Genomic DNA, 15,643 nt, shown 5'->3' with positions numbered 1-15,643 from the left:
GGGTGCGCCTACGCATGAAAACGACGAACGCGCTACCCATGTTGGGTATCGCCGCGCACGCCGGAGTGAGAGCAATAATCCTAGGGCCAGTATTTTTGGGTATCTCTAAATTGATGACCTGTGGGGGCTTTTAAAGTGTCTTTTATTGACTTTTTGGGGTACTGCAGTTTTTCGCCGTTTCACGGTCGCACGCAATCTGTAAACTGGGCATGTTGGGTATCGTTTTACTCGTTGTAACCTCATCTTTTATATTTCATTAAAAAAATGGGTAATTTGTTGTGTTTTGGGGCATTTAATTAAATTTGTCACTAAATTTTGGGGTTTAATAAGGAGTTGCGCTAATATTGCGGAACATAAAAATTTTCAACTACCACCATTTTATTCTATAGGGTCTTGGCATTCAGAAAATATATAATGTTGGGGGGTTTTACGTCATTTTCAGGCCTAAAATGTGGAATATAACATGGGTGCAAAAATTGAAAAAAGGGCCTCAGTCATGAAGGGGTTAAGGCAAAACTATATGTGTTTTTAGTGGCAGATACAGTAGAAAAGGGTCAAAACCATGGACACTTTTTTCTACCCCATCTGTGTGCCATTAAAGAGACTTCCCTTCACATCCTGTCCTGCAGAGAAGACAGGAAACTAGAGGATATATCTTTCCAAAGCAAGGTAAATCATTTCTAAGACAGCTTTCACCAACATAAGTGTCCCCACTGGTAGATTTCTCTGTCATTGCTTGTTCAGTGACAACTCAAAACTTTGAATTTCTCATCCCCTCCAGTCCTAGTGACAATGTCCCCAAGGACAAACAGAGATGGTGACAGTGATAAAAGTCATCAGTTTATCCAAAACGAAAAAATTTTTTACAAAGATAATCTTTAATCAGCACAAATATCTAACAAATTATTGAAAACACTCATGGGTGGGCAACTCTGGCCCTCCAGCTGGTGTGGAACTACAAGTCCCATGAGGCACTGCAAGACTGACAGTTACAGGCATGACTCCCAAAGGCAGAGGCATGTTGGGATTTGTAGTAGAAGCACAGCTGAAGGGCTGGAGTTGGCCACTCCTGCTCTAGATGGATTCTTTTTTTAAAAAGAAAAACAATTATCTAAATAACTAGGGATGCGCCAATACTAGTATCAGTATCGGTGCCAATGCCGTGTATTTGGGCTCGTACTCGCCCAAATGCTCCGATGCCTAGCCCGATACTTCCGGTATCAGGAAACCGGGCAGCGTGTCATTGGCCGTCACTTGTGATGAAAGAGCACCGGCTTCCTGATTTGACGCGCTGCTCGGCTTCCTGATTGGTCGGAAGCTGGAGCCGCCTCATGACGAGGGAGCATGGAGCCGGCTTCCCTGCCAATCAGGAAGCTGGGTGCTGCGACATTACACAGCTCCCGACTTCTGATTGGCCAGAAAGCCGGCTCCATGCTTTCTCGTCACCTAGTGACAAAAAGCATGGGAACGGCTTCCCTGCTAATCAGGAAGCCGAGTGGCGAGTCTTTACACGCTGCCCGGCTTCTCGGCTAATCAGAGTGGCGAGTCATTACACGCCACCTGGCTTCCTGGATGGGACTTCCGGTACTCGGTATCGGCGAGTACCGGAAAAAAAAATATCAGTACTCGTACTCGATACCGAAATACCGCTAATCGGTGCATCCCTATAAAAAAACTAATCAAAACCACTGTGACAATGTTATTTTTCTATTTTCTCTGTGCTGAAAATACAGCAAATTTTGATTATACAAAAAAACCAGAATCAAATTTCAGTTACTGTTTTTCAAAAGCGGAAAAAATATTTTTTTTATGAAAGAACATCCAAGCATGGATTATAATGTTGTCTCACAGTACACTTCTCCCACACGCTGTCTATTAAGCAGCTATTTTACTGCTCTAATGCAGCCTGGAAGTTTTGTAAAAAAAGAAACAAAAACACATGTACATGACGCCAAGGGGTTTATTTATAACTGTTTTCACTCAAGATCCACACTTTTTTTGAACGGATTTAGAAAAATGAGTTAATCTTGGGTGAAAGTTGTGTGAATCATGTAAAAAAAAAGACACCCCTAGTGGCTGCAAGCACTGAAAGTGTTCACACAACTATCTACAATGCTGATAAAAACCAATAAGCTTCTCTCTTATGTTCCTGAAACAGATTAAAATAAAGAAATGGTGAATCTGGTGCCTAAAGATAACACACAGAAATGTCCCTTTATCATCCAGGTTCAATAAAAATGCTCCATGATTTACAGACTAAGTATAAAGCCACATGTACAAAAGTCATATTGATCAATTATTACTCAGGCAATGCAATCAGTTTCAGATTACATACTATGAGATCAGGCACCCTGCCAGTTATATGAGCACAGCCAGACGTTGGACATTTCATATCATCTGCAACCATTACGAATAGAAAAAAGGTAGAAGACATATTTCACTGTAAAATTCATGTATATATTAGACAACAGCTGGCTTCCCTTATTAAAGGAGAACTATGGGGTTAGGGATTTTCCCCATAGTTCTCCTTAGGGTAACGGGAGGACACAAACTAGCGTCCTCCCATCACCCTAAGCTCAGTATACCGCGAGCAATAGCTTGCGGTATACTGAGACGCTGAAGCGGATTTGCACAATTATGTCTGGATCCGCCCAGCTGCGTGAGTGACAGCTGGCTCTGCTTATCTAGAGGCAGAGCCAGCTGTACCTGCCCTCTCCCCCTGTCCATTCCGCCAGTCAGCGCTGGAGGACCGGAGCGGGGAGGGGGGAACCCAGCGCCTCCCCTGTCACGGCAGAGAGCCGTGACAAGATCGAGAAGTAAGCGAACGCCGCTATGTGTTCACTCACTTCCCGATCTACTGAGCCGACCTGTGACAGTCTCATTGTCACAGGTCGGCTAGAACTATGAGGTGAGTGAAAAGCACTCACCTCATAGTTCTCCTTTAAGGCTGGCCAACCAATGTCTCTTTTATATATCACAGGTTACTCACGTCATTATGACAAATTAGGATTCGTGCCGCCTCTATACCAGACAATAAAAAATAACTTCAAAAAATACAGAACTTCCTAACCACTCGTCTGCACTGCATGTAGATGATTAAAGAGGAACTTCACCCTTATCTTAAAGTGACATTAAAGTCAAAAATCTTTTTCCCTCCCCCTAATGTTAATTAAAGCACTTACCTTAAATGATGTTTCTTAATCCGATCTTCTTCTTTCCTGTCCTTTTCATCTGTCCCTCCAGCGCTGCTGCGAGTCTCCGATCCAGCGCTGACTCCTCTGTCCTTGCTGGCACTTCTGGTCCCACGGTGTCTGCATGCGGGTGCACGCGTCCATAGACTTACCTTTTCTCTCTGCTCGCGTCCCGGGCGAAAATGTGAACTCTGCATGCGCCCGCCACAAGATGCTTTGCGGCCGCCTGAGAAGTTTCACATTTTCGGACAGGAGCGCGCGGGGAAGACACAGGTAAGTATTAACCCTTTTCAAAGCGTTTTGTTTTAGTTTTTTAAACTTTTTGCATATATCTACTGCTTGCTAGCAGTAGATATATGCCAAAAAAATGGATGGTTTAATAGCCCTTTAAAAATGAAGACAAAGGCACCTTCAGAATGGTTTAGTAATGACAATCTACAAACAGATAACTGCACCCTTCGTATTCTTTACATACCGTCACACGGTGGCCATTTTCACTAAGGGCAGATTAATATATCTTCCTTTACTTCCTGGGACTCTGGCCATGTGACCATGCACATCTCTCAAGGGGAAAAAATGCCTTTCCATGAGATCTCGGGAGATTCTGCAGTTTACAGATGAGACTTTCCAGCAATGCTCTGCTAATGTAGCTTTTCCAGGATGCATCTCTGAGGCCCAGATTCCATCACTAATGCTTAAGAGGACCAGCAAGTGGAAACACAGTAATTGTAAGTAAAAGCAAAATATGTTCAACTAATGAATGTAAGATAATTTCATATCTGCATGCTGAGGTGATTTTTTAGGGAAAGATGGGAAAGGTCAGCTTTAAGGAGCTACACTATGAGGTTACCATAAACGCTGAAGAAGACTTGCATCAGAGTGTCAAGTATCTCTAAAATATGTCAGCCATATCTGGCTGACAGCTGAGTATTATTTCTGTACTAACTACAAGGATTGTTAATAACATGTCATCAAATAATGTGGCCCTGAATATATTGTTCGCCAGATACATGCACCTTTAACAACGACACAACTGCATAGTTTACATATCTTAACACTCACAATGGAGAATGGTTGGGAAGACAACAAGCCCTACCCAATAAAAGGTTATCATTTCCCCAAACAATTTAATAAATTGCAGCTTAGATACGGTGGCGGCATTAGATTACCTTTTCAGGCTTTTTTCACTTTAGTGTCACCTGGTAATCCTGTGAATTACATACTTCCTGTCCCTGGGTGATTATGTTTACTCCTCCACTGTATCTACAAAGAGAGCCATCATGGTTGTCACCCGCAGCTCTACTACTATGTCTGCCTTTGTTCATTTTTATTACATAGTGGTTAATGGAATACGTAGTTTACATAAGATTGATAACATTTTTTTTTTGCCTTCAGTGCAGTGCACAGGTAGTGACAATAACGTTGCATTCCTGGATCAACAGGTATTGTCTGTACTTGCTGAAAAAGTTCCTAACCTGAAAAATAAAAATATGCAGTTGTCACATCTAAGGACTAAGCTGCAATAGATTTAATTCCGGCTCCGATGAGCCAAAACCAATCCTGGCTGGACTACTCCGATCACAGTGGGTCGACCACACTCCAGCTCCTCCATGCGGTAAACATCTAGCATTCTTTTTTTCTGTGATTGGAGGAGGGGAGATCATGACGTTCATCCGCAATCAATTAAAAGAATGCAAGACATTTACTGCAGTGTGGGTGACACACTGTGATCCACGTACTTGGTTCTGACTACATTGAATGGGGGTGAAGTCAGAGTTGGACATAACGCTGCAGCCTGGACACATGGGACACACTTCATGAGTGTGGATTTATGTTTAGGTGCGTATGCCAAAAAATTGTTTTTGGATTGAGTTTATCTAAAATGGAATACAATATATGGCCTGCTCACAAAATTTGGAGAAAACAGAAACAGAAGTGGAGGACTGAAACATGAAAGTATGAATATAGTGACTACAGACATCAACACCATTTCCCCATGATCTTTTCTCCAGGTTTTATGAATAGGCCTTAAAGCCTGTGTCAAGGCAAAACTAAAAAAATCCCTGTGTTTTATCCCTTTAAACATGTTGCAATCACAGAACAAAGAACTGTTGAGGTGCCATAAATATAGTGTGCTCCTACCCTCCTTACGGACATGACAACACAGCTCTGAATTTTTAATGACATGGGGTGGATTTACAATGCGTTCACACAGCACGCAGATCGTTGCTGCCACTAGATGGAGACAAAGAGCACAGGAAATCCCCCCTAAGTGTCAGCCATGCCTACATTTTTTATGGATTACAAAGAACACAGACTTCCCCTCATTTCCTCCCTCCTCCTCCTCATTGCCATGATCCCTCCTTACGGACAGGCAGAGAGCACAAGAAGTTATCAGCTCACAAGATTCCAGGAAAAATCAACTAATTTCAGCCAAACAGGAATAACAATCCAAAAGTGATCGAATAATAGAAGTTCATTGTTAGGTATGTAGACTTCAGCTAAAGTCGGTTTGAGCTGCGTTGGATTTTCTTACTGTGCCGACAGTACAAAGCCATTTAGAAGGAGCTGAAGAAAAATGAAAATGGCAACACAAGGAGAGTTGTGGCAACCAATCAGGTTTCCCCTATATTTGGGAAATTGTCACAAATTGGTTACCATTGAGGCTGCCATTGCTGACCTCCTGACAATGCTGTCATTTTCGGAGCCGTCGACACCAAACAAGTATGCAACCGATAAAGCCACAACTCCTGTTCCACTGAAGCCACTGGTTTAGCATCACAGCCAAGCAACTAGCATTTTCAAAAGGTGGTCAGCAATGATGGCCTGTTCCTAATGGATCATGCCCTATATTATGTCAATTAAATCAAACTTCTGACACTAATCCAGATTCTTAGCCTAGCTGAGACTGAGTACACGTCCACGTACTGTTGTCACCAACCCCATTAAATATTTAAAGCGGACCTATCATATTTGTTATTTCAGGGCTGAACAAATCCCAGGAGGCAGCTGGTGCCTAACCTTTAATGTTTTCTCTAGCTGTTGCCAATGAAGAATCTCCTAAAAAATCCTGCTGGCTCCTGGATTGGACAGGCTGTCTCCAAAACTCCATATGAATTTGTCCACCCCTGTGTTATATTATAGGGCCAAGCAATGTATAAATGTAACACTTGCAGCAATGTATTACCTCTTCTACAGACATAACAGCACTATTTTTTACCAACATATTTCTCACCTTTTCTACCCAGAATGCCATCCTTATTCAGATATCAATTCACTGTCGGATTCTACTTCCCACTGGTGTGAATTGAGCACCAGAAATCCCATAGGAAAGCATTGTGATGCATTTTGGCTATGATCTGCCTGCTTTGCATAGAGACCCAGTGATGTAACTGGGTAAAAAAGTATATAATGAAAACAGAATGGGTTTATTTAAGAGTTTATTAGCATGTCCACGTGGGAGAAAGGAGAAACCAGGAAAGGAAAAATATATGAAGATTAAAATGCCGATTCACACCTTAGCCTTTAAGCCGAATGCATTTTCTACTGAAAGCAATGTAAATGTGTCGAGATGCAATGTAACACACATTAAAACACACAGCAACATGCATTCACATGCTTTTAATGCATTTCTATCGATTGCAATGGAAAACACATCAGGCAAAAACATAGGTGTGAAACCAGCACAAATAATCTCACACTCAAAACCATCAGTGCAAAATCTGCCCCTTTCTGTGGTTCCTCAATAAATGTACATTCCAATTAAATGAAGTTTCCCGGCCTCAATAAAAATCTATTGAAATTAAATGAAGTTTCCCATAGGCAAAACTGTAAACAGGAAATCCATTTTTGTTTTTTAAGTAGAATGTATACTAGCGTGTGCTCTAAGCACAAAAATGTTAAAGGGTTTCTGTAGGCAAGAGAGCAGATCAAGCAAGCAATGCATTTACTTGAAGCATAATGTCTGACGTATTACGTTAGCTCATCGGGACAATATTTTCCCTTCATCAGTGGTGGATGAACATTATAAAGGAAATGAAAAATCTTTTACTACCAAGGAGGCTCAAGATAAATCCACTTTCACCTTAGGCAGAATGATTGAAGTGGACATATACTTGAAAAGTAAATATGGAGAAACATTTATTTTTGTCTAAGCAGTACCCTGAAAAATCGAAGTGCACTTCCTGACATGTGACTGTTCCTAGGCACTCCTGATCTGTAGCCTAACAGCAGTAGATCTGCAGTGTGAGAGTAGGCAGCGCCATTACAAGATTTGAAGTAAGACTTGGTGATGCCAGTACTGTACAGCTCACTGTTCTCCTGGAGGCTTGCTGGATGGGAAGCGATACCTGAGCACATGCAGTGTATGCATCTCTCTGCTCCACAGATCTATGCTTTTTGCACCTCTTCTGCTGCTTCTTGATCAATACCCACTGCTCACAGAGAGTTATTTATTTGTAGTCATTGCTCACCAGTTGCTAGTGGTTCTTAAATTAAGCCACTAACTCAGTGACCCATACCGCAGACTATATCAGCAAAAGACTTCCCATTAGATTATGTGTGCATTTAAAGGGACACTACATTCAGCAGGTAAATCATAAAAATGCATTCTTGTATCTTAATATAAAAAAAATGTCGCTTATTTTGTAGCTCACTGCTCCCTCCCGTGATGGACTACAATCTCACGTTTCATTTATTATTTTGTATTGAGATTGTAGTCCATCACGGGAGCGAGTATGGAGTAGTGGCTACTTTACAACACACAGGGACAAAAGTAGTCACCCTCCAGACGGAAGGACAGTGTCACCACCAATTCAGAGATGATTTGAGGATCTACAGCCGAGTGATACACAAATAGGATACATTATTGTTCATAGATAAGGTACCTGAATGTACTTTAAGATTTAACTCCTGCGCCTGAGTTTAGTGTCACTTTAACATATGTATGCATGTTATTGATCTGTAAAAATCCTCCTTAATGTAGGCCTCTAAAAGCCTGCAGACTGCTGCTGGACACTGTCATCTTAGATGTGATGTCAGCAGCCCAGCTGCCCCTCTCTCAAGTAACACTTTATTCTACATAACTGCCCCCCTGGCTACTACATCAGAGGTTTGGTAGCGAAGTGAGCGGTGGAAGAGCTGGGCCAGCACAGAGAGCAATTAGACAAGGATAGAGCTATGATGCACATTGCAAATTAATAAAAAAATGTTAACGGTAAGGAAAAAAAACACTGCAAATAAGCATTTAAAGGAGATCTATGAGGTAAGTGATTTCCACTCATCCTCCTAGTTGGAGCCGACCTGTGACAAAGAAGCTGTCACAGGTCGGCTCTATTAATCGGGAAGTGAGCAAAAACATGCAGCCGATCTGCTCACTCCCCGACCGTCTCCCTGGAGTGAGCGATGACTGTTAGTCACCGCTCCCCGCAGGGATTCCCCCCTCTCCGATCCTCCAGCACTGAGTGGAAGAACGAACAGGGGAGTGGCGGGCAGAGCTGGCTCTGCCTCTAAATTGGCAGAGCCCGCTGTCAATTATGCAGTTGGGTGGATCTCCACAGTATTGGTCGGGATCCGTCCCAGCTGCGGCACTCTCGGTATATCGCAGGCAATAGCCCGCTATATACTGAGCTTTGGGTCATGGGAGGAGGTTAGTATATGTCCCCCCGTGAACCAAAAGAGATCTATTGGCGACAACACTTACCCCATAGTTCTCTTTTAAAATACATATTTCTGTTCTTTCACCTGTAACTTGCCCCTGGGTCTCTTTAAATACTTTCTAAACCATGGAGTCAAAACAAGGAGGCAGATGCGGTAAAGTCAGCTTCTCAAACTATTGATGCCATCAGATCGGCACGCTGGACAGGCAACTAGCAATTAAAACAGGTTTAGTAATAGCTGTTTTGGTGTTTCCCAATGACAGGTTTCCATTGTCAGTCTTATCTTTCCAATGCTTTTAATTGCCAAATCTTCCTGACAAATACCATCTTGCACTGCTTCTGAATAAATCCCTCACAGTAACATAAATTTTCCCCAAAACAGAATCAAATCTTCCTGACAAATACCATCTTGCACTGCTTCTGAATAAATCCCTCACAGTAACATAAAAAAAAAAAAAAAAACAACAATCACCACTAGATCCTATTTGACATACACGCTAGATTTCTGTGTCTTTAAATTATAAAACATTTTTGTGACAAAAGCCACGTACATCTAAAGCTTCCTGTATGCCCACAGATGTGGATGCACAGCTCTTTTGCAGGATGTGGTCATGCAATCCTACCAAATCCCCCATCAGATGAGAGAGGGGAGCGAGGAAGGTGTAGCCAGAACATCTGGCCAGTGCTGGACAGCGACTCCTAGGACGCTACTGTGCAATGGCTTAGCGTTGCCAGCCTGTAATAGCTAGGCCACTGCACAGGCGAATTACTGGCAGGATCACCAGGTAATATTCACAGGCGTTGCCAGCCTGTAATAGCTAGGCCACTGCACAGGCGAATTACTGGCAGGATCACCAGGTAATATTCACAGCTCTCTAACCCTGTGTCCCGAGTGCTACTGTGCAGTGTAAACGCTCCAGCTTTACAAATGGCGGATAATAAGTCAGTGCTCCTCTTCAGGTGCTGCAACGGATAGCTCTGACTCTCATACAGTGCAGGGAATCGTGTCATTTACACTCCTCTTCCTCTATTTAAAGAAAAAAAAACTTTGTACACCTTTCACAGAATACAAGACACCCTGTGAATGGACAGGATGGGCAGGTAAATGACAGGATCTCCCCTTGCCCATTCACCGAATGCCTGGTGTTCTGTGAAAAAGAATACAAGACCTTCCCCCGCACTGTATAAGAGGCAGAACTATCAGTCGTAGCATCAGAAGAGGGCTGACTGTAATATCCGGCATCAGTAAAGCTTTCACACTACACAGCAGCACTGAAGACACAGGATGACCATTATCAGATGTTAGGACGACCATTATCAGATGTATCTCAGAGTTACCGCTATGGAGAATTCGACATGATATTTTTTCTGGAGTTCTGCTTTATATAACAGTTCACACACTTGAACAAGTCACAGGTCCAAAGCATTCACTACTCATTAACTCACACTAGCTGCTTGTATTCCTTCCTTTGTATTCCCTGCATCTTTTGTGACTTCAACCCAACCCCCCCATGATTGATGGTGGATGATCCCAGGCGCTGACCCACACTGCTCAGTGCACACACTCAGCTATACCCCACCTATAAAAACAGAGGTAAAACCCATTCCCCCAAATCTTCTATTAGAAAAATGTTCTCTAAAGAGGATGGAACACCCCCACATGTATATAATCATATTGGAACACCCCCACATGTATATCATCATATAGGAACACCCCCAGATGTATATCATCATATAGGAACACCCCCAGATGTATATCATCATATAGGAACACCCCCACATGTACATCATCATATAGGAACACCCCACATGTATATCATATAGGAACACCCCCACATGTATATCATCATATAGGAACACCCCCACATGTAGATCATATTGGAACACCCCCACATGTAGATCATATTGGAACACCCCCACATGTAGATCATATTGGAACACCCCCACATGTAGATCATATTGGAACACCCCCACATGTAGATAGTACACGTATCTCTATTTGTTCTTCATTAGGTGAGGTACAATGCCAGAGAACAGTATCATTGTGATCTGTGTGTTGGAGCAACATCATAAAAAAATCATTATCACAGTAGGGAGTGACATTTCCAGCATCTTTCCCCCACTCATTATTTCGGTCTTTAATTTCAACATCTGCAGTTGCCCCCATCAGACACCCTCCATGCGTCCCTCCCTTATACTCCACCCAACAGATGTTCTCCAGACCCAGGCTGACAGTCTACAGCCGTTCCTAGTCAGCACTTCCGCCTGCGCCACGGCAGCCTCCCACCACCCCAAATTCTGCTCCCCCGCTCTCTCCTATCCTCAATCCGTTAAGACAAACTCCGAGAATATTCTCACGCTACCGGCCTCACCGTTCTCCGCGGAGCCGTCTCTCCCTTCTCTTCTTTCTGGCCGCTTCCGCTCCGCCCCGGGGCAGATCCTCCCGCGAGACTTCCGGGAGAACGTCAGATCCCGCGGGCGTAGCGCATTGCGTCACCGCGCTAGCAGCGAGTGACGTGAAGCTGTTGAGCTGCCATGTTATGTGTGGGCAAGGGATTGACACTAGCTACAGGCTACAGGCTACGTTCACACACTAGCTAAGCTCTCCTGCTTTTAGGTTATTTAAAAGCAGGAGGTGTAATGGGGGAGTGTAAGCATACTTTATGCTTCCCAGAACCTCGTCTAGATGTACCTGCCTTTAGGGCCTATTCACACTTGTGAATTGTGGTAACACGCATTTTATGGGCTCATTTACACCAGACGCTGTGCTCACCGCATGGTGTGTGGTGCCCCGGCACAGTGCCGAAGAGCTGGTCCCATCGCATCACTTTGTTTTGTTAAAACTTTATTAATATGTTACAAGTGACATTTCATTCAGTTCAATGGGCACAGCGAGGTGCGAAGCGGTTGTACTGTGTCGCACCATCTGCGCTGAAAAAATTAAGGCATGCCTTACCTTTTTTCAGCGTACACTATCGTGTTCCTACCGCAACGCGGTGGTGTGAATGGGCATCATCCCTGATAAGGCAAATTGCCATGTTTTGCATTGGGGATTGCGCTGACATCAACGGCCAGTGCAGCTCCAACGCAGATGGTGTGAATGGACCCTAAGAAGCCTATTCATTCTGAATGTCCCACGATGCACCAGAGATGCTGCGTGCCACAATTTTCATAATGCACAGGCAACGTGTTTACATTGCATTACCACCCTGCACAGGTGTGATTCGGCCCTTGGGGTCTACTCACACTAGATCCATTGGGGCTGCACTGGAAGCCTTTTCAAGCGCAGTCCCAATTGCCTTTTTTTACAATCAGCCTAGTACACTGTGCGGGGGGATGAGCTGAAAAAAAGTAACGTGTGCAGTAACATTTATCAGCACAGTGTGGGGCAATACGGTACAACCACAGCACGCTGTGCACAGATTGTAGAACCTACTGAAATGTCACATGTGACATTTCAATAAAGAGCTAACAAAAAAAGGGAACTGTGCAATGCCCCACAATTGGCGCAACAGCACTGTTTTTGTCAGCGTACACCAGCAGCTGTGCGTTTAGCGTGACTTGCTGGTTGTATTGCATTATGCTAAACATGTGTATTTAGCACGGATTGCACACGGTAACACGCGATAGGTGCGCTGGCAGGTGTGCATTGCAGCAGCACACGCTACCAGCATAACTTGTGTTGCTATGCAGTGATGAAAAGTAGTGCATGCGTTACTTTTTCTGCTACACAGCAGCACAATGCACATTATTGCAGTACTGTGTGTTGCGTGGCGCTGTAACACCTACCCACCTGGATGTACTGTATGTTGGGGTGTCATTCAGAATGAATAGCAGTGCACCCAGTGAGCGGTACCATGTGGTATGCGATAGTGGGTGTTTAATGTAGGGATCCCGTGCATTTAGTGCAACATGGGTGAAACTACTGCTGATTTCGCGGCGGCGATTGAGCGCTTCAGTTGTCTTCTGTGGCTGGAGTGAAGGGAAGACAGATGCACTGATTTTTCTTCTCCTCGGCGGCTGCAGCCACAGAGCGTCAGAGGAGGAGAAGAATCAGTTTGTCGGTCTTCACTCCCGCCACCTGCAGCTTCATCCGCCCACCTCATCTGCCATAGGCTGGACGTTTTTGCAGCGTGGGACCTGAAGCATACATCTCTGTACCCCCCCAGCACCAGTACCACCACTAGCACCAGGAGAGGCAGATCAGCTATATGCACTGTAAGTCCTGTTCTTTCTGCCTTACACTGCTGACCTCTGTGCGTTACATTACTGACCTCTGTACTGTGCGTTACATTACTGACCTCTGTACTGTGCATTACATTACTGACCTCTGTACTGTGCATTACATTACTGTACTGCTGACCTCTGTACTTTGTGTCACACCGCTGACCTGGCGGAGTTAAGGCCGGGGCAGGGTAGGGGTTAGGTGGGGCAACTGGTGGCGAGTAACTCTTAAAGCATGGCTAGTAGCTCAGGGCCTGAAATTTTGAGCCCTGACATAAGTTATGATTACTGGTATTTTCCCACACTGGATCAATGGCAGTCACTTTAAGGGTGCACAAAAATTGTTTTCTATGATCTAATCTTCTGACTTGCATTTCACCTCTTTCTGACCTGCATTTCACCTCCCTTTGACCTGCATTTCAACTCCCTTTTACCCACACTTTACCTCCCTCTGAACTCCATTTCGCCTCCTTCTGGCCTGCATATTACCTCCCATAGACCTGCATTTCACGTCCCTCTGACCTCCATTTCACCTCCTTTTGACTTGCATATTGCCTCTCTTTGACTTGCATTTCATCTCCCTATGACCTGCATTTCACCCCCCTTTCACCTGCATTTCATCTCCTTCTGACCTGCATTTCAGCTCCCTTTGACCTGTATATTACCCTTTGACCTGCATTTCACTTACCTTTGACCTGCATTTCACCTCCTTCTGATGGTTATGAGGTGTGAGCCCCCAGTTCCAATTAGGAAGGCTTGTATGGATATAGCTAAATCTATTACAAAATATATATCTGTGCATTTATGGTCTAGATCAGGGGTAGGCAAACTCCGGCCCTCCAGCTGTTGTGGAACTACAAGTCCCATGAGGCATTGCGAGATTCTCACATCCACAGGCATGTCTCCCAGAGACACATGATGGGATTTGTAGTTTCACCACAGCTGGAGAGCTGGAGTTTGTCTACCCCTGGTCTAGTGGTTAAAGATTTCTCAAATGCCACAGTCCCCTCAGGCCTTGCCCAGATGCATTTAAGAGTAATCAGTTATCTGCAAATCTGCTCCTTGATCTTTCTAGCTTTTAAAATAACCCAATAAGTGTTTGAGTTGTTTATATATGGCCTACCTGTTTATGAGGGGTCTCATAAAGCCCTAATGAAAGTCAACCATGCATAATTGCAGATCACCAATAAATAAGCACTCCACAGATGTAGTTAAACACTAGAGGGTCTGGCAAGGATAATGACCCAAGCGAATTCCAATTCACCTTGAGCCATAAACTGAAAGTTAGCACCAAATTCAAAAATCATAACTCTGAATCCGGGGGTGATATATTAGAATTAACTGTATATAAAGCTGCATTTCTTCAAAATAAATTTGCACATACCAAATTCGATGTGTCCATGAACTCCAGGAAGCTATAAACACATAATGCCCCTTTTGAGACACCCATAATTCATAGACATATTACATTAAGAGTCCACCACAAAGCAAATGACATAACGCACAATAATCTATAGTTTACTCTGGGCTAAACTCTCAAAATCCAGAGAAAGATTTATTAATATGAAATTAACGGGAGGGGCAGAAGAGAGAATCATAAAATGCTCAGCCCTCCTACTCATCCTCCCTGCTTCTCCCAGATTGGGCTAAGTGGCCAACTCGGGGACACCCCCTAGAGCAGTGGTTTTCAACCTGTGTAACCTCAGGACCCACATTTGTCCTTGTTCATTAAGTCGCGACCCAAGTCGCACTGCGATCAGACTTTGGGTGGGAGGTGCGTTTGGGATGCCATTCAAATGAATGGCAATGTAACACGGCTCCCACACGCATGGATGGAGCACCCTCACAGCCGCAGCCCACTCCGCCTCAAGCTAGCACTCGGTGCCGGGCAGCATATTTTGGCGTGAGAACTGACAGTGGTGCAAAAGGTGGTGGCTGAGAAGCCTTTCACCTAGAAAAGTGGAAGGCACGCTGTGACCCACTGAACATTGGTCATAGCATGCCCAAACCTCAGAAGACGTGTATCCAAACCTCTGTTTTTAACCCTAGTGGTGAGACGAGTTTTTTTACATGCTAGCTTGTGAGTGTGCCAGGAAAACTTTTTGCTGTTTTTCCACTGAACATAGGGTCGCGACCCACCAGTTGAGAACCAAGGCCCTAGAGGACCTACTGGGTCAGTCAGAGTCTCTCGTAACACCAAAGCTCATAACATCAAAAGGAGAAGCTCTTGTAATATCTAACAAGAATTCCCCTTTAACATCAATAAATAATCTTTCCAAGCCTTACTTGGAGAAAGAGCCATTCAGATCCATCTTTTGCTGCATTGAACTTGACTCTGCTAGAGTTTACTAAACCCAGGACTTGTTGAGTATTCTCTTTTTATTTATTTTTCTTTTACTGTTGTTATCTCTCTCTTTGTGAACATCTTTTTCCTGCACCGTTCCCTTTATTAACCCCTTCGTGACGGGAGACGTACACTGTACGTCCCGCCACGAAGTGCCCAAATGACTGCTCACGTACACTCTATGTGATCAGCAATTTGGGGCTCTGTAATGATGCTAACCGCTGAGA

At 44.0% G+C, this 15,643-nt stretch overlaps 1 protein-coding gene across 2 annotated transcripts in view; it reads right to left on the bottom strand.

The window, feature by feature from the left end:
* GRB2 (growth factor receptor bound protein 2) overlaps positions 1-11,310 on the bottom strand; it is a 78,022-nt gene extending 66,712 nt beyond the window's left edge. For both annotated transcript variants that reach the window (XM_018561552.1, XM_018561553.1), the window contains exon 1: positions 11,221-11,310. The gene's annotated coding sequence lies outside the window, so the exon portion shown is untranslated. The remainder of the gene's footprint in view (positions 1-11,220) is intronic.
* Positions 11,311-15,643: the final 4,333 nt, after the last annotated feature.

This window comes from Nanorana parkeri, unplaced genomic scaffold (genome assembly GCF_000935625.1).
Source record: "Nanorana parkeri isolate BGI_ZX_2015 unplaced genomic scaffold, ASM93562v1 scaffold529, whole genome shotgun sequence".
Classification (NCBI taxonomy): Eukaryota; Metazoa; Chordata; class Amphibia; order Anura; family Dicroglossidae; genus Nanorana; species Nanorana parkeri.
Note: the sequence above shows the minus strand (reverse complement) of the source record. Positions and strands in the feature narration are given on the sequence as shown.